This window comes from Nicotiana sylvestris, chromosome 2 (genome assembly GCF_000393655.2).
Source record: "Nicotiana sylvestris chromosome 2, ASM39365v2, whole genome shotgun sequence".
Taxonomy (NCBI): Eukaryota; Viridiplantae; Streptophyta; class Magnoliopsida; order Solanales; family Solanaceae; genus Nicotiana; species Nicotiana sylvestris.
Window position 1 is genome coordinate 97,947,220 of NC_091058.1, and position 24,176 is coordinate 97,971,395.

A 24,176-nucleotide genomic window follows, 5' to 3' on the forward strand; every position below is an offset into this window, starting at 1 on the left:
TGTTATATATATGCAGATCAGTCTTTTTGCACATTATTTTACAAAACACAGTCCTTGGTCTTGCTCAAGGATTCTGATTCCCAGGTCAGCCAAACCGGAGGATATATTCTAATCAAGATCAAAGCGCTCGACTCTATTGCATGACGGAATAAAAATAACAATACTCATCTTAAAGAAGTATAGGCTACCAAGGAAAACATAAAGGTCTATAATAAAACACATTATCCCTTTAGAGCAGCACAAGCAGCTTGCAAACGTGAGAATTCTTCAAACTTTGATGTCATTGAATCGTGATTTGGAATTACTCCATGAAAAGAATTAGAGATAGTCGCCTTTCATAGACCTTATTACAAACTGGGACTTGTGCTATGGAACTACTGTATAGCTACACAGATTGTATGGTACATGAAGGTCTTAAATATTCAAGAGTTGACTTGAGTCTAAGATCTATATATGTACTTCCATGAACAGGCCAAAGGGTTGTCATATTTATAGTGCATAAATGCCTAAACATATATATCAAGCACATATTCTTGTATCAAAATATCATGAAATCTCGGCATAATTAAGAAAATTATAATAGAAAGAGATTTAAGATCTAGAATAGCTTATAATGAAACATTTTCAAATGCAAAACGTCATCCAAAGCCCCTGCAGATCCCACCTGATATAGATTAATCTCAAATCAGTTTTTACCACGTAAATCATATACCAACATTATGTATCTTGAAGAGATGGGACATCGTATAAACTTGATCTTCTTGGACCATTTAGAAAGTTTAGGTTGGTCCTTTGTTTCTCTTACACACTTGAATCTCATTTGTAGAACCATTAGTATTATATGTTTTCAGTTGCTCTACAGCTTTTTTATCCATATATCTTCATAGATCCAATCACCAAAAAAGTAATTCTGCTGATTTCTGTTGTTTTAGCTCATTTAGGAGAGAACATGAGTTACCATTAATGTTCAGAATACACAGAGCAGCTAAGAAGAGACACATTGCGATACATAAACTTGAGAATTAAGCGAAAGTCTGTAGCTTGTTTCCAATACCTAACACGATGTTTGGGTTGCCCGACCACTTCAGCGTTAAGTCACTCCTAATATTAAGTGCATAATAAAACATCAAGGATAGACAACCTAAAATTTATGAACAAATAAGTACATCAACATGGACAAAGATAATATGACATACATACATGTAGTTCTATCAAAACCACCTGAAAAGAATAGAATTGATCTTCAGGGTTCAAATCGGACATAATAAAATCATTTGCAAGTAAATTATTACTTATATTAAAGTTGGTTTAACGATATGTTATCCATTATCGCATTCAACCAAGGAAACTTCAGCAAACCCATTCGTAGTGAAAAAGGCTAACCAGTGGACACTAAGTCGCTTTTAGAAAATTTAAGCAAGAATAATATTGATACACCATTGAATCAAGCCGAAGTATCTGCTACCTCAATAGACAAATACGATTTTACCTATTCATCAAAATCACAACTTTAAGTCTCTTGCCTTTAAAATTAATTCAATATAAAAGTAAATAGCCATTTCATGTAGAACTTACAAATGGAGCGGAAAAAGGAGAGTCAGCTACTAAATTCTTTGCTGGTTCAATTTATCCTACAATAGATAGATGGGAATGAAAGTGAAATTTCGAGTATGCAGCAAAATATTGCACATAATCTGAGAAAAAACGTGCCTATATACAATGTATTGAGCATCCAATGTATAGGAGGAAACCAAAAAGAAAAAAGTCAGGAATTCCACCATTTTTCCAGTGAGAGATATGTCTACTTTCTTATCCCAGATACTAAGATCAGATTGAAAAAATCAAAGAAAGAAAAACTCTAAAAAATTCAGATGACAGAACATCATACATACATGTAAATTGAAGTAAAAAAGAAGATTTGGCTAAGAATAGGAGGAGTAGCTTACCTGAAAATTGAAAGAGTAATCTGAAAAGACAGAAATTATCTCGAAAAGGAATGGAATGGAACCGGAAAAGTAGAATGGAGGAAGCTTTGCGGTGGCTATGTGCTAGCTGTAGGCACGAAAGCCACCAAGAAATGTATACATCAGCTAATATGTAAATTGACTAAATTGCGATCGATAAATATAGAATGACCTAAAAGCACACACGTCGAACAAAGAATCTTTTTTCATGCATCTATATAGTAGAAATGTAGTAGCTGAGAAAGGACAGACATCAACTTTAATTTGTAAAAATCTAAGAACCCTCATTCACTAGAATATCGCAGCACAGATTAACATGAAAAAATTGAATCACTTTGTAAAAGCATGAAAAATAAATTTCACCTTCTGTTCCTTCATCTCCTCTTCATCCTCGTCTTCTTCATCTTCTTAATCATCATCTTCTTCAATAACATCTTTTATATTTTCAGATTGAATCCCCTTCAGCAGTCTCACCAGTAAACCATACATGAGGAGTTATTTTGTCCCGAATTGTTGAGCTACACAAGGAAGAACAAAATATAACATCACATTCACTATTCTAATCCAAACAACAGCAATTTATAACCCATAACGCAAAATAGAATTTGTTGGGACAAAATATCAAAGTAAAAGTTGATTCTGGCTCTCTTCAACCTGCGAGAAATATATTTGACACAGTTACCACATAAAATAAAAATATTTAGTTTATTTATCAAAAAGAATAAAGTCGAAGTTGTGGAACCTACAGTGTTGTCATCATGGAAGATGTTAGCAAAGAAGATGAGGATTATGGGTTTCAATAAATCACTCAATAATTTTAGTGGATATTTTCTTTCTTTCCATGTACAATAAACTTTGCATTTTATGGGATGTTATTTATGATGCTTCCTCTATGTCGGTATATTCTGTATAGCATTTTATTTTGTGGCACTTCCTAATGAGAGAACCTTCAATTTTAAAACTACAAGGCCCGATATAAGTGTTGTGTCGTATCTAGTTATAAATTCCACAAAAGTACATACCCCGAGCTCCTGAATTGAGTTTCAGGCTTTTAACAAGCCCCCTTTTTGTTCTATCCATGACTTTGACATTAGCTGAATAATCCAGTTGACACTTTGCTATAATCTTGTTGTGCTGCATGGTATGTTCTAAAAACACCAATTCATATAATGAGTTATCCGACCTTGTATTTGTAATAATAGCTTGTCCTAGATTCAAATAAATGTTGATCCAAAGAGCCATAGCTATGTAACATTCAGAAGGATCTCATTATTTAATCTAGCAACATAAATATGAGTCTTTTTTCTTGTCATGAGAAGGGTAGAGCACTATATAACAACATCCACAATAGAATTTACCATCTTCTTCTTGTCATGGTGCTGATCGGACTTTTTCTTTTCAAGGCAGTTCCAGCAAAGGAGGGAGTTACCTCATTTTCAAGGAGCATTTCTGTTAGCATCCTTGAACAAATATTTTGTTGCTTTAACAATTCTGCAATGTACCACAAGGAAAAAATTAAAACAACTTAAAACAAAAACACAACAAATTGTGCAGAACCATAGGTCAAAGAGAACAGAGGGTACCCAACGATGTAAGTCTTCTGGTTTCTTTATTTGCTAAATAGATTTTGCATTTTTTTTATCCATGTCTACCAATTTCATCCTTAACAGGCATTTCAAAACCTATTCATCCTCAAAAAACATAGCAACAATTGACAATTTGATATGCATGCACAAACTTTTAGATACTCAGCCAAATTGAGAAAGAAAAAATCGGAATAAAAATCACTAGAAATCAAAAATCATAAAAGACACCGACAAACTGGAATCAAGATGGAAAACTTTGACACGAACTCAAAAGCTAAGGCCGAAATAGGAGAAACAAAGAAATAACATATTTGGGATTTCTTTGAAAACTAAGCGAAAAGGAAGAGAAACATGTAATGGGGCACTGGAAAAGAAAACAAACCCAAATTAGCGTCCATTAGAAATAAAAAAAGGCAGAGTAGATGCTCAAATTCCGGCTGCTTGGAGATGGAAACCCAGATTCTTCACATAGATTTGTCTTTTTAGACTCCATTTGCTGTTTGACAGGGAGAGTTTGGAGGCAGCACATGAAAGTTGTCGAAGAGACGGCATGAAACCTGAAAATAAGTGGAATGAGAAAAGTGAAAGCCGGTTGTTTTTAAGGTATCTAAATAACAATTTTACCCCTCGTCGTCCAGAAAGACTCACTTGTTGTTATATCATCAAGTGTTTCATGTTTTTTCCCGAGCAACTATAATAGTACTTCAGATCATATTTCTAATGACTCCTCATCAGTGCCAAAATTAAAGAAATCTCCTAATCAATCGTGGATTCGTTCAAAAAATCATCACGATCATTTTCCATATCAAATAAAAGGGAAATGTAAGAATATTACGAATCAATTTGGTCGACATCGTTGTCATTCCTCTGCAGATTTTAGCTATGATCAACTCAAAGAGCTAGTTTAAAAAAGGCAATGGCACCAGGTGGGATCATCACGCTCCTCGCGAGAAATCTTATAGGCTGAATAATGGTTAGAAATTACAGGTGTTTTGTTATACAATAAATATCATGTGAAATATGTTATTGCACTGACATATATAAAATAATTAGACAAAAGTTATATACTCCTATGATTTGCTGTAACTCTAAATTTTTTGATATTTTTTACCATTCTTTTTCACCTTTAAAACTCTCTTTGTTTCCTTCAATCTTCATGATTTGATTTTATCTATATCTACTTATATGAAGCTTCAAAATCTTACGTGCAAAATATCTGAATTTAAGATATATTTTTTTGGTAAATTCTTATAGTAAGGCTCGAGAGTCTAGACCTCTCTAAATGTTGAATATACAATTTACGAAGGGTAAAATTGTCATTTTAATACATCAAAGACAACTCGGCTCCACTTTCTCATTCCACTTATTCCTGTTTCTTCTAGAACTAGAACTAGAAGGTCCCTGCGCTACCACCAACTTCCATGAGAACTTCCCGTATGAAGCTCTGGGTTCCATCTCCTAACATTTAGAAATTTGAGCCCTAACTCCACCTTCCATTTCTAATAGATTCTAATTTTGTATTCATTTTCTTTCCTTCTGTCTTTTTCCCCAATGGCCCATTACAGACTTTGCTTCCTTTTTCGTTTAATTTTTTTAGAAATCCCAAATTGGTTGCTCCATTTCTTTCTTTATCCGATTTTTGGCCTTAACTTCTAGATTCCTATCAAAATTATCCATTTTGCTTCCACTTTTTTAGTGATTTCGGTTTCTGATTTCTGGTGAGTTCTATTCCCTTTCCCCTTTTTGAATTTGGTCGAGTATCTGTTAGTTTTCAAATTCTACTACATAGTTTCTTACGAGAGTTTGTGCATGCATGTCAACGATTGAGCTGTATGTTTTGAAATAGATAACTAGGGGCATGTTTCGCATGGTCCAAAGAATTGTTTTGTATTTTTGTTTTAAGTTCTTTTAAAACTTTTCTTGTAGCTTTATTGCAGAATTTTTAAGCGACAATGTCTTTGTGCCAAGGGTTCTAGCAAAAGTGCTCCTTGTAAATGCGGTAAGTCCATTCTTTGCTTGAAATAGCTTGAGAAGAGGTCTGATCAGCACCAAGATTCTCATTTCATCTTAACATGGTTGCTTACTGGCTTGCGTTCTAGCTAAAAATGTGAGTGTTCATAGGTTTTGTGGATCAATGGTAGTAGCAAACACCGTGCCAAAAGAAGATGTCAGTAAATTCTACTGTGGATATATTGTATAACCCTCTATACTTCACATGACAAGAAAGAAGATTAATATCTATGTTGATAAATTAAATGATGAGGTCCTTCTGAATGTCACATAGTTATGGCTCTTTGGATCAACATTTAATTGAACTCAGGACAAGTTATTATTACAAATACAAGTCAGGACAACTCATTGTGTGAACTGGTATATTCAGATCAAGAAGGGAGCTTGATGAAGCTCAATTTCAGGAACTCAGAGATTCAGATTATGTACTTTTGTGGAATTTATAACTAGATGCATCACAAAACTTACATCGGACTTTGTAGTTTAAAATTTTAATGTTCTCTCATTAGGAAGTGGTGCAATATAAAATGCCATACGGATTATACCAACATAGATGAAGAATCATAAATATGAAGAACATAACTGCAGTCATACTTTTGAGTGACACGTTTTGTTTTGAGTTAAATTTAGCTCTGCACGGGCATGTGTGCGAAATGCCGAAATCATCTGCACTGATGATGAGAAACATATTGTGTATAAAATTTTCTGCATTCTTGTTTTTTGTTGAGTTCTTTGATCTTTATTCTTTTAGCTAGTGAATAGCATTGTACGCTTGGAAATACCATATGCTCAAAAGTTCACTTTTACCATCAAACTGTAAACAAAATAGAAGAAAATGACATCTCTCAACATGTAAAATAACATGTGTTCTGATTGTTGTGCACAGCAATTAGACATCTTTCGCCATGTTTGGCTCCTAGAATCTTAAGTAAATTTTCTTCAATTTTATTCATAACTCCTATGCCGGAAGTAACAAAAATACTTCATTCTAAATCCAACCTTGCTCCTAACTCTGCACCGAAGAAACACCATGCTCCAGAAATCTCAACCAAACTAAACCAAAGTTTTAAATTAGCACTGCATTTGAAAGAAAAGTTTGGCACTAAGTTGCGATTGGCTCCTCGTTCTTTGGTGTCGTCAAGGTTGACTCTGAAACTTTCACCCAAGCCAGCACCAAGGAATTATATTCATCAATTCTATTTTTAGAGCACAACGTTTTTTCTGGAAAAATGATTTATAAGGAAAAGGATCTTATGAATTGTTATGGTTTTAAGTTAAGTGTGGTGGGAGGATTGTTAGAAATAAAATAATCAAATTGGCTTTGAGGCGTGAAAATCAACTGTCCTTAAAGAGTTATCGCCTGTATACTAATTTAGGGAAAATACAAAACGATTCTCTTCAGGATACAACAAAGCCTGCAGTAACACTTGTGATTTTCTATATCCACTTCGTTGGAATTCTTGTGTATTTATAGGCAACCAACAGACCCTTTCTGATAGGATGTCTTGTTTCACAAACAGACACGACTATTTATTCAAATTTTGAATTTAAAATTCAAATAAATAATTAACTCTAGGATCTCGTGCCTGTTGAGTTAATCTCGTGTCTGTTGAGTCAGTCTCGTGCCTGTTGAGACAAACTCGTGCCTGTTGAGATAAACTCGTACCTGTTGAGTCAATCTCGTGCATGTTATGCGCTATTTCATTATGATAAGTTCTGAGGCTAACAGGCACGGTACGAGTAAGAAACCTCCCACTTCCAACTTGCCAATAACAAACTATCTTACAATCCCCCACTAGTTTGTTATTTCACTTCATAACACTTGTGAATAATTGAAAGTATCTTTTACAGATTTGAACTTTCCTTTAGTGTAAGTATATTAAAGTTTTGACGAAGTTAATGGTATCTTAAGATTTGAACCACAAATCCTTGTGCCAAAACCGAAAATACCACACACACAGCGTTATCTAGTAGCTTAGAAAATCCAGTATTCGCTTTAGCACGTTTACGGCCATGTGCTCATCCTGAATTCATGAATATTTACAAGATCAACCCTTTAAATCTTGCTAGAAGCGGCACCACTTCAATATTCATATAGGTGGAATTAGTTATATGTCCCTGTTACTCCAGACATTAATAATTCCATTAAGATTAATCAACCTTTTCATGTAACAGTATGCACTTTGGAGTTTGTCTTTATGCCCATGTTATAACAAGCATTTAACAATTCCTTAACTCATCATATAACAATAAGTAGTACATTAGAATTAGGGCTCCTAAAGAGGAGATTAGTGCTTAAACAATACAAGTAACTTGTTATTACCCATTGAACGTATATTGTTAGAGTGTATACTAACTCAAAGTGGGGTTCCCATTCCTTGTATTTAATTTAAGGGTCTCAGCCCCATCTCTCCACAAGTTTGTTGTACTACATCTCTACCTAATGGCTTCGTAAGTGGATCAGCCAAATTCTTATTTGATCTCACATATATTATAGCTATAGCTCCATTTGTAATTAATTCTCTTATATAAGCATGTCTCAAGCTTATATGTCTCGATTTCCCATTATATATTTTATTGTGAGCAACACACATTGTAGTCTCACTATCACAGAATATGGAAATGGCTGGCATAGGTTGTGGCCACAACTTTATATCAAGTAACATATTCCTCAGCCATTCTGCTTCTTTTCCAGCAGCTGCTAATGCAATAAATTCAGATTCCATAGTAGAATGGGAAATACATGTTTGTTTCTTGGATGCCCAACTAATGGCTCCACCGCCTAGAGTAAATATCCATCCTGATGTGGATTTATTATCATTAACACTTGTAATCCAACTTGCATCAGAATATCCCTCTAATACATTAGGAAAACCATTATAGCAAATGCCTAAGTGCTTTGTATATTTTAAATATCCAAGTACTCTACTTATTGCTTTCCAATGATCATTACCTGGATTACTGGTAAACCTTGAAAGTTTACAAACAGCAAATGCAATGTCGGGTCTAGTGCAATGCATTGCATACATCATACTACCTATCGCACTTGCATACTCCAACTGTGCTACTGCTCTTCCAGTATTTGCAGTTAGCTTAACACTAGAATCATAAGGAGTATTATACCCCTTTATTCCTAAATGACTGAATTTAGTAAGGATTTTATCTATATAATGTGCTTGTGACAAAGTCACTTGCTTGTTATCTCTTTTGACCTTGATTCCCAAAATAGTATCAACTTCATTTAAATCCTTCATTTTAAAAACTGAGGTTAGATACTTTTTGGTCTCGGTAATTCCTTGTAGATTCGTACCAAAAATCAGCATGTCATCGACATATAAACAAATTATTACTCCATATTCTTTTGTAAATTTAGAGTAAATGCACTTGTCTGCATTATTATGTACGAATCCGGTTGATAGTATTACACTATCAAATCTTTCATGCCACTGTTTAGGCGCTTGTTTAAGACCATAAAGAGACTTTATCAATTTACAAACTTTCTTCTCGTTTCCCGGAAGAACAAAACCTTCAGGTTGTTGCATATATATTTCTTCACTAAGGTTCCCATTTAAAAAGGCTGTTTTAACATCCATTTGATGTACGTAAATATCATAGATAGAGGCCAAGGATAAAAGGACTCTAATCGATGTTATTCTTGCAACAGGAGCATATGTATCAAAATAGTCCATGCCTTCCTTTTGAGTGAAACCTTTTGCAACTAATCTTGCTTTGAAGGTTTGGATGGAACCATCTGTATTGTACTTTCTCCTAAAGACCCACTTACAACCTATAGGTTTTGATCCAAGAGGAAGATCAACCAAAACCCAAGTGTTGTTGGATATAATTGAGTCCATTTCATCATTAATGGCCTCTTTCCAAAAAGCAGCGTCTCTAGAAGACATTGCTTCTTGAAACGTCTTTGGGTCTTCTTCAACATTTAATACAATTGGAATTTGATTACAAACGTTTGTCCTATCTCCTTCAACAAGAAATACTATAGATTGTGAAGAAATAAAATCAGAACCAAGATGTTTTTCCTTTCTTATTCTTTGGCTTTTCCTTGGTTCTATCTGCATATCATCACTTCTTTCCTTAGTTTTAATAATTTCAGGAAGCGACAATTTATTAGCATCAATACGTTTTCCATTTATTTCAGTCATTTCATCAACATTGTCATTTATAAATCTATTTTCAATAAATTCAACATGTATAGATTCTATAATGACATTAGATTCTAGATCTAGCAGTCTATAAGCTTTGGAGTGTTGTGCATATCCTATAAAAACACTTTTAATTCCTCTAGGACCCAATTTTGTTCTTTGATGGTCAGGTACTCTATAATAGGATATACACCCCCACACTTTAAAATAATTTAAATTTGGTTTCCTACCATTCCAAAGCTCATAAGGCGAAATATGCATACTCTTTGAAGGCACTCTATTTAAAATACAACATGCAGTTAGTAGTGCTTCACCCCATAAATTATGTGGCAAATGTGCATTAAGTAACATAGCATTAACCATATCCACCAGAGTTCTATTTTTCCTTTCCGCTAACCCATTTTGTTGAGGAGTATAAGGGGCACTCATTTGATGTATTAGGCCATGCTCTTCACAGAACTTATTAAATTCGTTAGAAAAATATTCTCCGCCTCTATCACTTCGAATAATTTTAATTTTCCTACTCCTTTGATTTTCCACAACAGACTTGTATTCTTTAAACTTTTGAAAAGCTTCGTCCTTAGTTCTAAGTAGGTAAACATATGTAAATCTAGAGAAGTCGTCTATAAAAGTAATAAAATATCTTTTGCCTCCTCTAGTTAATTCTCCATTTAATTCACACAAGTCTGAATGAATTAAATCTAATAGTTCTGTGGATCTTTCAACTTTACGAAATGGTTTCTTTGTCATCTTTGCTTGTATGCAAATTTCACATTTTATATGTTGAGTTTTACATGAGATATAACCATTTTTGGACATATAATTCAAAGAGCCAAAATTTAAATGTCCTAGTCTAGCATGCCATAAACAAGAATCAGACTCAACGATGTAAGCAGAAACATAATTTATTTCATTAATACTCAATTTGAACATGCCGTTACAGTTATAGCCTTTTCCAACAAAAACACCATTCTTAGACACTATTACATGATCAGACTCAATAACTATCTTGAAGCCTTTCTTTGACAGCAAAGCAGCGGACATTAAGTTTTTCTTCATATCAGGAACATGATACACATTCAGTAACGTCAACTTCTGGCCAGATGTGAAGTTAATCTCAATACTTCCTTTTCCAGCAACATCTGCCGCAACATGGTTTCCCATCAAGACTTGTTCAGAATCCTGCACTTCTGCATATGTCTTGAACATCTTCTTGTCATAACAGACATGAATAGTAGCACCCGAATCTAGCCACCAGTCTTGAGTTTTTGTAGCAGCGGTAGCCACATTCAACTCTGTGACCATACCAATTTGCATTGCGGAAACCATGGCAACCAGTCCTTGGGCAGAATTTTCCACTATGTTTGCCTTTTCAGAATTTCCAGATTTTTCAATCTTTCTAGACTTTTCGGTATTGCCTGCATTGAAATTTATTCCTGCCTTTCTATATCTGCAGTCCCGAATCATATGGCCTTTCTTTCCACAATGATGACAACTAAAGTTCTTTCTCTTTTTAAAAGAAGACTTTTTGGAAACTTTCAGATGTTTGTTCCCACTTCCTGAACCATTCTGACTGACAAAATTGACTGCGGAACTCGAAGGCTGACTAATAGCATCACGAGCACGAGTCTCACTTTCAATTTGAATGTGAGTACGAAATTGTTCCACAGTCATTTTATCCATAGAATGTAGGATTTTCTTTCTATAGTCATTCCAAGAGGAAGGCAATTTCGAAAGAATAGCACCTATTTGAAGTGCATCAGGAATTTTAACTTCAAGATCACTTAGTTTTGATACTAAGATTTGCAGTTCATGAATCTGATCCATTATAGGCCTAGTATCAAATATTTTAAATTCAAAGTACTGCAGAGCCAGGAATTTGTCAATACCTCGTTTTTCATTCTGGTATGCAGTTTGTAGAGCAGTCCAAATCTCTCTTGGCGACTTCAGATTGCAGTAAAGATCATAGAGTCGATCTGTCAAAGTATTCAGAATATGGCCGCGACACAACAGTTCATCATGTTCTCGTTTCTTCCTTTCTTCCTTGACTACGTCAGAATCTTCTGCTGTGGGCTCAGGCATTGGAGGCAAGGCATAATCAAGAACATAGTAGATATTGAGAGCGGACAACAAGAATATCATCTTGTCTCTCCAACGGGTAAAGTTCGTTCCATCAAAGCTGTAGACACCGGATTTTTGACCCTCCCCGAGAATTTTCACATTTTTTAGCATAAATATGTAATTTAGGTCTAATATACCTATTTTGACTATTTTTTGCTTTATTTCGTTACAAAAAGAAAAATTACAAAAAATATATATATATAAATTTTAGTTTATGTATTTCTCATAAATTTGGAAAAATACAAAAATTGCACTTTGTTTTGTACTTTATATAATTTCGAAAATAATCAAAAAATATAGTTCTATTAATGTTTTGTAGTCATTTTAATTTTTGAAAAATACAAAAATACTACTTTATATTTTATCTTTATATAAAAACGAAAATTACAAAAAAAATAGTTTTATTAATATTTTGTAGCTATTTTAAATCTTGAAAAATATACTTAAAAAGATATAGTTTGTTTAAATATTAGTCTTATTTTTGTTAGTTATTTTGCTTACATAGGACTAGTTGAGCAACGTCGTGTTCCTATTTCTCGGGTCCGGGCAAAAGAATAATATTCGGGTTCAAACTACCCGGTTTTAGGCCTAATTTTCGGACCTAGCCCATAATAAACCGAGTCCATGACACATGGGGAACCCCACCACGCGTGGGGGACACAAGTTTCGAACCCCACCACGCGTGGGGCTCATTTCTCTGGGCAAGGATACTAAAATACACGGACATAGCAAGGGTTAAAGGGAGGATTTTGAAAAAAAATTGAAAAGAGGACTGTTGATGCTTCTTCTTCCGGAACCAAACCCTACTGACCCAAAACCAGCAAAACAACCAAGCACCACCTCCATCACCCTCGTCCCCACTGTGAAACCACCATAAACGAACCCTACTGCCCAAACTACTAGCCCATCACCTTCTTCCTCCGTGAAACCCACCCCTACTGTCGCAACCAGACCTACTCCAAAACCCCTACTGCCTCACGTTCTTCACCACCGAGCAACCAGCCCCCCTCGTCGTCATTTTCCATCAACGACCAAACAACCCGTCACCTCCACGCCATAACCACCACCCAAACCAGCGGAACTCCCCCATCGACCACCTATTCCGACGACCTCCTGCTCCGTCAACCTACTGCCCACTACCAGCCTCAACTCCATCGTCGTCACTATCCCCGACCCTCTTCCCTCACGTCGAAAGATAACCAGCAAACATCACCACCCAAACACCGTCCCAATACCACCTCCGACCAGCACCCCCAACGCCTGAACCGCTAACAAACAACCAGCCCTCGCCCCCAGCTCCCTCCGTTTCGTCCAGCTCCCCCTCTCGTCATCCCTCTCGTCCTTCACTCCCTCATCCGAGTCGACAATCAAACAACCAGTGAACACCATCGGAAAAACCAGTGGTTTCGCCATCGAACAGTAGCTGTGACTGCGTTGCTGCCTCGCGCCACCAGCTCCCTCCATAGTTGCCTTTTCCTCACAACCAAACGACTCCTTCTGCTGCAGCTTCACGTACCAGGTGCTGCGCCGGAAAAATCCAGCAGCAGCAACAGTTTTTGGTCCAAGCTTTCTATTTCCATCGAGGTCGTCTTAGGTTCGTCGAGGTCCGGTACGTTGAGCTTGACGTCGAGGTTCCGTCGTTCTGTTATTGGAGAGGTGTCCGACAGTTGTCGGTCCAGTTGGTTGTTGTTCTTGCTTCAAACAGGTGCATACGCATTTCTAAACTCGTGATATTTGCCTAAATGGAATGAAATGATATGGATTTCTTATGCACTGCTTGTGTATCGGCTTTTTGTTGAATTGCTCTTCATTTTTACCATGGATATTATTATCTATTAAAATTGTTGTATTTTTGTTTAATCTTGAATGGCTTCACTAGTAGAAAATCGTAGTTGTTTTAAGTTTGCCCCTTAAAAGAAAAAAAACGAGACAAGCTTCGCCAAATAAAAATGCACAGATTGCGGAGCCCTCACAAAAAATATGTGTTAAATACTTAGATTCCGGGACGGGCCGTTTAGCGAATTTTACGGCTTTCCCAAAATAATAATGCGCTAGTTGCTTTAGGCGCGCCTTTAATAATGTTATCTCCCTAAACTCGGGTGCACATTTATGTGACCCAAATCCAAATCTCAACGAAATCGAAATGTATCTCTAATCACGGGTACATTGACTGTGACGTGGTCTGAGATGCATTTCCATGACGTTGCAAATTCATTTTTAAAATAATAAATGGGACGAGCCTCGACAAACAAAAAATGCAAATTGCGGGGCCCTAAGTAAATACTTGTTTTAAATTTACTTAGAATTCAGGAGGGCCGTTTAGCGAATTTCGTGGCCTTCCCAAAATAATAATACGATAGTCTCTTTAGGCGCGTGTTTAATAATCTACTTCCTTAAACTTGGGTGTGCATTTCATGCAACCCAAATCCAAATCCCAAAACGTCAAATAAAATATGTTCCGGATTGCGGGTGCATTTCATATGACGCAGTCCAAAGACATGTTTTAAGCGATGTTCACATTCCTTAAAATGATAATGATAAAGCGGTAAAAAGATAAAGTTGGCACATGGTTCATAATTGTATTTAAAATCAGATAAATAAGTCGAATATAACAGTTGAGCGACCGTGCTAGAACCACGGAACTCGGGAATGCCTAACACCTTCTCCCGGGTTAACAGAATTCCTTATCCGGATTTCTGGTACGCAGACTATAATATAGAGTCATTCTTTTCCTCGATTCGGGATTAAAATTGGTGACTTGGGACACCCTAAATCTCCCAAGTGGCGACTCTGAAATAAATAAACCAATCCCATTTCGATTGTCCTTTAATTGGAAAAAACTCTCTTGCGCCCTCGCGGGTGCGTAAAAAGGAGGTGTGACAGCTCTGGCGACTCTGCTGGGGATTAAAAACCCAGAACCACTGGTTCAGGGTTAGAAATTCGAGCTTAGAATAAATTGTTATGTTCAGCTTTATCTGATTTTGTTACATGATCTGTGCTTAATGTGCTAATTGGTTGCCTTTTACCGCTTTGATATTACGTGAACTGTATATAAACTGTGCTGAAACCCATATCCTTTCTGAGTCTTCTAAATCATGAAGAAGGGTGTACTTCGTACGACTTCTTTTCTGTATAGTGTCAAATCCTAATTTAGAACGAGGTTCGGACAAGTTGCTAAGCCGGTGAAGCTTCTGTATTCCCGGTACGCTGCCCCCCCTCGGCTCGAGCTGTCCGCTCGGGTAAGCCAGGTCTAGAACAAACACCCAGGTTCTGAACCTAGAATAACTCAGCTTCATGCCGGATCCCTAGTAGGAACGTTTATTTGCATCATGTGCATTTGACTTAGGGGACTCAACACAGGGGTTGGGTCCGTCTAGGCCAAGCAACCTGAAGATAATAGACCATCTTTTGGCATCATATGTGCTACATGTTGTATTTATTCAAGGGCGAAAGGGTCATTTGGTCATTTCCAGCCTGATGTTATTCTAATCAAAGCATGGGGAACATTTGTGGAATCCAAGAAGCCTTGGTATTCCCTATGTCCCCCACGCTTCATTTTTGGGAAAAAGCACATGGGGAACATTTGTGGAATCCAAGAAGTCTTGGAATTCCCTGTGTCCCCCACGCTTTCATTTTTGGGGAAAAGCACGAGGAGAACATTTGTGGAATCCAAGAAATCTTGGAATTCCCTATGTCCCCCATGCTTCATATTTTGGAAAAAGCGCATGGGGAACATTCGCGGAGTCCAAGATGTCTTGGAAGTCCTTATGTCTCTCATGCCACATTTTGAAAATAATAATAAATTAATATATATATATATATATATATATATATATATATATATGAAAAAAAAGAAAAAAAACCATGAAAATTCAAAAAGATTTTGTATGTTGTCATCATTTTCCACGAATTAGAAAATAGTGAAAAAGATGAGAAAGTGACAGTGTAGAGATATAACTACTTATTTTTAGAAGAAAAAAACCAATGTCCGAGTAGTATCAAAACTCTGCCGAAATTTTGAGAAAACGGAAAAAATGTCTTATTAGTCTGTTTTACTAAAAGCAAAGGAAAAAAAAGTCGTCGCTCTGTTTTGTTTTTCAAAAAAAAGGAGAAAAGATATATAGTTTGTCATTTGCCATGAAAATGAAAATGAAAAAAAGAGTCTTATTTTTAAAAATGGGGTTTTTATTATTTATTTGCTTATCAAAATGCAAAAAAAAAAAAAAGAGTCTTTCATTATTTGTCGCAAGTATATATATATATATAAATCCAAAAGTTTTTTTATTTTAAAAAAAATATATATATGTCTTTACTTGTTGCAAAAATATTTGTTTTGCCAAAGGTCTAGAAAAGTTTTTAGACCCCCAATTTTCAAAACAAAAAAATCCAAAAATATTTTCTATTATTAACTTCTTTAGAAAGTCTTTTTAATTATTTAAAATATATATATATATATATATATATAAAGAAAAATCCGAAAATACTTTCCTTCTTCCTTCAAGATTGAAAAGAAAATTCAAAATTCAAAAAATATTTTTTTTAAGCATTTCTTTTATTAAAGGTAAAAATTCCAAAAAAAAAACATTTTCTTTAGAATAAGAAAAACAAATGAAAAAAGAAGGAATGTTTTAGGTTTTACGTTAGTTAGTTTGCTTGTTTGTTATATATATATATATAAAAAAAAAGAATAGAAAATGGAAACGGGTCTTCTCAAAAATAGTTTATTCGCCCGAACTACGCGGGTTTGATTCTCACCGGATGTGAGATACGTAGGCAACCCTCATCGGGTCCAACCCCACCTTTTGCTAAAAAAAAACACCAAAAACAAACAAATAATAAAAAAAATATATGTCAAATTTTGGTGATGCTGTTTTGTCATAAATAGCCGAATGTTCCCGAAAGGGACGCCGGAAGGCTGACTTTGCATAAACTGGGTCATTTTTAAGACTTGGTCCAGTTGACCCCCACAGCCTAAAAATCTTCGTCCCCGAGACGTTGAAAGGCCGTGTTTGCAATATTGACTTTTTCTAATTTGAAAAACGATAAAAAGAGTTATAAATAAGTCAAGTGATGTGTTTTGTCATAAATAGACGAATGTTCCCGAAAGGGACGCCGGAAGGCTGACTTTGCATAAACAGCCACCTTTGGGTCATTTTTTAAGACTTGGTCCAGTTGACCCCCACAGCCTAAAAATCTTCGTCCCCGAGACGTTGAAAGGCCGTGTTTGCAATATTGACTTTTCTAATTTGAAAAACGATAAAAAAGAGTTATAAATAAGTCAGGTGATGCTGTTTTGTCATAAATAGCCAAATGTTCCCGAAAGGGACGCCGGAAGGCTGATTTGGCATAAACAGCCGCCTTTGGGTCATTTTGAGATATGGACCCACACAGCCTTAAAAATCTTCGTCCCCGAGGCGCTGAAGGGCCGTGTTTGCAACACCAGGTTTTTATTGCAATTTGAAAAGAAAAAAAACAAAGAGTCAGCGGTCAGGTGAATACCGTTTGGATTTTAGGTCAAAATAAGCCGAGCCAGCTTCGGCCGCGTCTTAAACCGTTCTTGCCGAAATAGCCTTAGAGTATCTTTCAGTTGTCGAAAGGTTGTTTTCGTAAAAGAACGGACAAGTTTGTAAAGTATCATAAAATAATCCTCCCCGGTTATTTATAACCGTTCGGTTGCATTTGTCAAATGGGGAAAGGAAACTGGCCATTTGTTTTTGAGTTTGTGTAAATCTTTTGATTAAAATATGCGGGTTGTTTGATTTTCAAGTTTGTAGGTCATCTTTAAACCTTTGAAACCCAGTTTGTTTTAATATGAAAAATGAAAATAAAAAATGTTCATTATTGTTTATCTTTTATTGGTCCGAACTACGCAAGGTCTGATTCATGCGGGGTCATGATACGTAGGCAATCTCCATAAGATTCGACCACAACACAAAAAAAAGAAAAAGAAAAAGAAAAAGAAAGAAATCGGAAAAAAGAAAAAAAAAAGAAAATCGAAAAAAAATGTTGTTAATAATGAGGACTGGCTGAGTCCGTTCCAACCTGTTGGTTTCACAAAGAAAGAAGGTGGTTGGTTTGTGGTAGCCGGACAATGACACCCAAAACATCGCGCAGAATCCTTTACTGGTATCCCATGATACACACTCTGCGGGGATCAGGCCTGATAACAGAAGCACTCAAATCCTATTTGGGAACTTGTTGACGGAGGTTGATGATATTGAAGCTGGCAATGGTCTTGACATTACTAATGCAAAGCTCAGTGGCTAAGATGCCAGTCTTGATAGAATGGGAGGACGCTCCGTTCCTTGGTCAGCAAGAGAGAAACTTGTGGTGGCTTATTTTGTTGTCATTTCTGTTTGTTCGGATTATTAGGATTGTAATTCGGATATTGTTTTGTGTCAATATCTTTCCGCTTATCTTTCCGTTTTGTCATAGCGGTTTGTGTAAGTTTTGTCCAGTTTGTTTTTTGGGTTTTGTTCGGGTTTGTTTTGTTTGGTTATTCAATTCACCGGTAGTCTAATACAAAGCCGGTCTTTTGTTATTTCCCGTCATCTTTTTTGTTTTGTCCTTTTGTCATTTTGTTCAGCGCCGATTCTAGTGACATGACATGCGCACACAATTCGGGCTTAGTCTTTAAAGTTAATCATAAAACCCCGGGAAGGTGATCAAAGCATTTAAAGAAAATAAGGACAGTTGAGATTATTCAGAGCTCGAGTCATGTGGAACTGGGGCAAGTAAAATATGAATAAAAACCGTTAAAAGCAAGATTCGCCAAATTGGCATGAGGGTCGTTCATGATAATGAGAGTGTCGCCCAACGGTGCTTTAGAAATGACAAAGGAAAAGCAAATGTTTAACATAATTGTCAAAGCCCAGCACCATCGGAAGAGACTGCAAATCTTTGTTTAATTGTGTTGTTTGCATTTGGCATGTTTTGAAGACTGGAATGACGAAGGCATTTTGTTCTGCTACCTAAACACTTTATCCTTCGTTACCCCTTTTGAGCCTTATTTATTTTTCTTTCATACCCCTCGTTCGGAATCAATAGCAACGAAGAAAAAAAGAGAGAAAGAAAGAAAACAACAACGAAAAAAAGAGAAAAAAAAAAGAAAAGAAAAGAAAAGAAAATTGATAACAAAGAAAAAAAGAAAATCAAATGAAAAAGAGGAATTGGGAACTACGTTTGACCTGATTCCTCAAAGAGGATACGTAGGCGCTTCACGGCTCGGTCATAGTTTTGAAAAAATATAAATCAATCAAGTAAAATATCCCCAAGCAAGAAACTGGGGCAAAGGTTGCGTTTGTTGTAAATAAATCTAATTCCGAAGGTTGTAATTAATAACCCAAAATTAATGCATTTTTTGAGCCTTTAATACCCTTTTTTTCTAGCCCTATCCAAAACCCACATTACGTCCAAAGAAAGACCTTCTGACCAGTCTTCAAAAGATGCCAAGTCAGACAAATGAAGAGTCTTACCGGCGAACATAACATTCTGTTCCACAGCAGAAAGGACTCTAATCCCCAGCAGAAAGAGTCATACCGGCGACACTCCAAATCCCCAGCTGGAAAGTGATACAAATAAGAGAGTCTTATCGGTGAAAACCTTCACAGGCACCATAAGGCGATGAAAGCTGAGAGAAAACCAAAAATGAGAGAGACTTGATAGTGAAAACCCTTCGGGCACTACAAGTCGAATAAGATTAAGAATCAGATGGGGAATCACCAATTGAAGATCTTGAAAGATGATTGACGGTAAAGGATAGGCCACATACGCATGTCATGGCCATTAAAGTCGGTATCTGCATTTGATATATTTTTATTTATAGTTTCTTTTGTAAAAGAGTCATCGTTTCCTTTGTCTTTTATTTTGTTTCTTTTATCTTTCTCCTTTCATAAAAAATTCCCCAATAGAGTCTGTCCGGTCAGAACAAGTATGAAATGACTGCAAAATATGCCATCAGCTTTCCAAGATGAGATCTGACTAGTATATCCAAATGGTATAGTCAGCGAAGAACAAGCGCGAGGCCAGTGTCAAAAAAAATATCCCCAGCAAAGGGAATTGACAAAAGGATTGACGAGCGTCAAGAGAGATATCCTTGCCAAAACCAAGGTTATAAACCTCAAGGCCAAGGCCCATGAACAGAGCAAGGAGAGCAGTGAGCATGATTTGGCGAAATCCATACTAGACTAAAAGGTCGGGAAAATGCCAGTTTCCGAGCTATGCCACAAAAGAAGAGGGATATCCCCAGCAGGAAGGGATTATCCCCAGCACACAATATCATCCCCAACAAGTTGTGGAACGCAGAGCAAGGAAGGAGAAAGGGAAAGCCATCCCAGTGGGAGTATCACAACCAACCACCGTGTTTTAAACTAACAGGTAAATGAAGTGGCATTGATGACAGAAATGCATGCCACAAGGGATTATCAAACTGGGGCAGAAAATTTTCTTTTCGTTTAGAAAATTTTCTGAAAGTCAGATACCCATTCGGGGAGGAATAAAGATAACGGCAGCCTCAAGGGAAATGGTCTTAGAACCAGTTTTGCCCCAACAGCAAATGGATGAAACTTGAGCTCAGTGAAGCACTGGTTCTGAAGGAATCAGAATTCCCCAGCAGTATTATCCACGATAGCGTTATCCCCAGCTGATAACGTTTTACCCCCCAACAGGTAAGTAAATAATCCCAACAGTGTTATCCCTAGCAGGTTTGAGGAGTCCAACACAAGTTTGGTGAAAATCGGTATCCTCAGCGGTTCCTTTCAGGTTAAGGCAAAACAAGTCTCAAAGGAGTTAGTCTTAAAAGGAAGAAACTAATAATAATAATGATAAAAAAAAGAATAATAATAAAAAATAAAAAATAAATGGGGAAGGTAGAAAGGGAAAATTCATCCCAATCCCCAACAAGTATTCAAGGTAAGACATCTTCAAGTCTTAAGGATATGTCGGGTTCATCCGCCCTCGAATAGGATATTTTGGGTTCATCCGCCCTCGAATAGGATATTTTGGGCTCATCCGCCCTCGAATAGGATATGTCGGGTTCATCCGCCCTCGAATAGGATATGTCGGGTTCATCCGCCCTCGAATAGGATATGTCGGGTTCATCCGCCCTCGAACAGGATATGTCGGGTTCATCCGCCCTCGAATAGGATATGTCGGATTTATCCGCCCTCAAACAGGATATGTCGGGTTCATCCGCCCTCGAATAGGATATGTTGGGTTCATCCGCCCTCAAACAGTATATGTTGGGTTCATCCACCCTCAGATAGGATATGTCGGGTTCATCCGCCCTCAAACAGGATATGTCGGGTTCATCCGCCCTAAAAAAGGATATGTCGGGTTCATCCGCCCTCAAAAAGGATATGTCGGGTTCATCCGCCCTCAAATAGGATATGTCGGGTTCATCCGCCCTCAAATAGGATATGTTGGGTTCATCCGCCCTCCAACAGGATATGTCGGGTTCATCCGCCCTCGAACAGGATATGTCGGGTTCATCCGCCCTCGAAGAGGATATGTCGGGTTCATCCGCCCTCGAAGAGGATATGTCGGGTTCATCCGCCCTCGAACAGGATATGTCGGGTTCATCCGCCCTCGAACAGGATATGTCGGGTTCATCCGCCCTCGAACAGGATATGTCGGGTTCATCCGCCCTCGAACAGGATATGTCGGGTTCATCCGCCCTCGAACAGGATATGTCGGGTTCATCCGCCCTCGAACAGGATATGTCGGGTTCATCCGCCCTCGAACAGGATATGTCGGGTTCATCCGCCCTCGAACAGGATATGTCGGGTTCATCCGCCCTCGAACAGGATATGTCGGGTTCATCCGCCCTCGAACAGGATATTTTGGGTTCATCCGCCCTCAAACAGGATATGTCGGGTTCATCCGCCCTCAAATAGGATATTTTGGGTTCATCCGCCCTTGAATAGGATATTTTGGGTTCATCCGCCCTCAAACAGGATATGTCGGGTTCATCCGCCCTCAAACAGGATATGTCGGGTTCATCCGCCCTCAAACAGGATATGTCGGGTTCATCCGCCCTCGAACAGGATATGTCGGGTTCATCCGCCCTCGAATAGGATATGTTGGGTTCATCCGCCCTCAAACAGGATATGTCGGGTTCATCCGCCCTCAAACAGGATATGTCGGGTTCATCCGCCCTCAAACAGGATATGTCGGGTTCATCCGCCCTCAAATAGAATATGTTGGGTTCATCCGCCCTCTAACAGGATATGTTGGGTTCATCCGCCCTCAAACAGGATATGTCGGGTTCATCCGCCCTCGAACAGGATATGTCGGGTTCATCCGCCCTCGAATAGGATATGTCGGGTTCATCCGCCCTCGAACAGGATATGTCGGGTTCATCCGCCCTCGAACAGGATATTTTGGGTTCATCCGCCCTCGAATAGGATATTTTGGGTTCATCCGCCCTCGAATAGGATATTTTGGGTTCATCCGCCCTCGAATAGGATATTTTGGGTTCATCCGCCCTCGAATAGGATATGTCGGGTTCATCCGCCCTCAAACAGGATATGTCGGGTTCATCCGCCCTCGAATAGGATATTTTGGCTTCATCCGCCCTCGAATAGGATATTTTGGGTTCATCCGCCCTCCAACAGGATATGTCGGGTTCATCCGCCCTCGAACAGGATATGTCGGGTTCATTCGCCCTCGAACAGGATATGTCGGGTTCATCCGCCCTCAAATAGGATATGTCGGGTTCATCCGCCCTCGAATAGGATATGTCGGGTTCATCCGCCCTCGAACAGGATATTTTGGGTTCATCCGCCCCCGAATAGGATATGTCGGGTTCATCCGCCCTCGAACAGGATATGTCGGGTTCATCCGCCCTCGAAGAGGATATTTGGGGTTCATCCGCCCTCGAATAGGATATTTTGGGTTCGTCCGCCCTCGAATAGGATATTTTGGGTTCGTCCGCCCTCGAATAGGATATTTTGGGTTCGTCCGCCCTCGAATAGGATATTTTGGGTTCGTCCGCCCTCGAATAGGATATTTTGGGTTCGTCCGCCCTCGAATAGGATATTTTGGGTTCGTCCGCCCTCGAATAGGATATTTTAGGTTCGTCCGCCCTCGAATAGGATAAAGTTCCTACTACCCATAGGAGATGCATTTCCTCCTAAGTTAGTATTGAAGTTGTGAGTCCGCCCATATAACAGAGGCATACATGTCTGTCCTTTCATTTAAGTTCTAGGTCACCCACCAGTATAATGCGGGAATACATTTAAGTTCTAGGTCGCCCACCAGTATAATGCGGGAATACATTTAAGTTCTAGGTTGCCCACCAGTATAATGCGGGAATACATTTAAGTTCTAGGTCGCCCACCAGTATAAATGCGGGAATACATTTAAGTTCTAGGTCGCCCACCAGTATAATGCAGGAATACATTTAAGTTCTAGGTCGCCCACCAGTATAATGCGGGAATACATTTAAGTTCTAGGTCGCCCACCAGTATAATGCGGGAATACATTTAAGTTCTAGGTCGCCCGCCAGTAAAATGCGGGAATACTTTTCAGTTCTAGGTCGCCTACCAGTAAAATGCGGGAATACTTTTAAGTTCTAGGTCGCCCACCAGTAAAATGCGGGAATACTTTTAAGTTCTAGGTCGCCCACCAGTAAAATGCGGGAATACTTTTAAGTTCTAGGTCGCCCACCAGTAAAATGCGGGAATACTTTTAAGTTCTAGGTCGCCCACCAGTAAAATGCGGGAATACTTTTAAGTTCTAGGTCGCCCACCAGTAAAATGCGGGAATACTTTTAAGTTCTAGGTCGCCCACCAGTAAAATGCGGGAATACATTTAAGTTCTAGGTCGCCCACCAGTAAAATGCGGGAATACTTTTAAGTTCTAGGTCGCCCACCAGTAAAATGCGGGAATACTTTTAAGTTCTAGGTCGCCCACCAGTAAAATGCGGGAATACATTTAAGTTCTAGGTCGCCCACCAGTATAATGCGGGAATACATTTAAGTTCTAGGTCGCCCACCAGTATAATGCGGGAATACATTTAAGTTCTAGGTCGCCCACCAGTATAATGCGGGAATACATTTAAGTTCTAGGTCGCCCACCAGTATAATGCGGGAATACATTTAAGTTCTAGGTCGCCCACCAGTATAATGCGGGAATACATTTAAGTTCTAGGTCGCCCACCAGTAAAATGCGGGAATACATTTAAGTTCTAGGTCGCCCACCAGTATAATGCGGGAATACATTTAAGTTCTAGGTCGCCCACCAGTATAATGCGGGAATACATTTAAGTTCTAGGTCGCCCACCAGTAAAATGCGGGAATACATTTAAGTTCTAGGTCGCCCACCAGTATAATGCG

General features: G+C 38.1%; 2 long non-coding RNA genes across 12 annotated transcripts in view; one reads left to right on the forward strand and one right to left on the reverse strand.

Moving 5' to 3' along the window:
* Positions 1-434: 434 nt before the first annotated feature.
* The window catches only part of LOC104233264 (uncharacterized), a 33,189-nt gene continuing 9,447 nt past the window's right edge, over positions 435-24,176 (reverse strand). Inside the window, exons 7-10 of one of the 11 annotated variants that reach the window (XR_011405420.1) lie at positions 3,933-4,107; positions 2,328-3,455; positions 1,576-1,631; positions 435-1,489 (exon numbers count right to left, since the gene is read on the reverse strand). This is a non-coding gene — a long non-coding RNA (uncharacterized lncRNA). Of the gene's footprint in view, positions 3,456-3,547; positions 4,108-4,198; positions 4,270-24,176 lie in introns of those variants that run through there. The other 10 variants (XR_011405418.1, XR_011405417.1, XR_011405416.1 and 7 more) reach the window with 10 other exon arrangements.
* LOC138886363 (uncharacterized) lies at positions 4,960-6,279 on the forward strand. The gene is made up of 2 exons (XR_011405064.1): positions 4,960-5,268; positions 5,477-6,279. It is a non-coding gene; the product is annotated as an uncharacterized lncRNA (long non-coding RNA).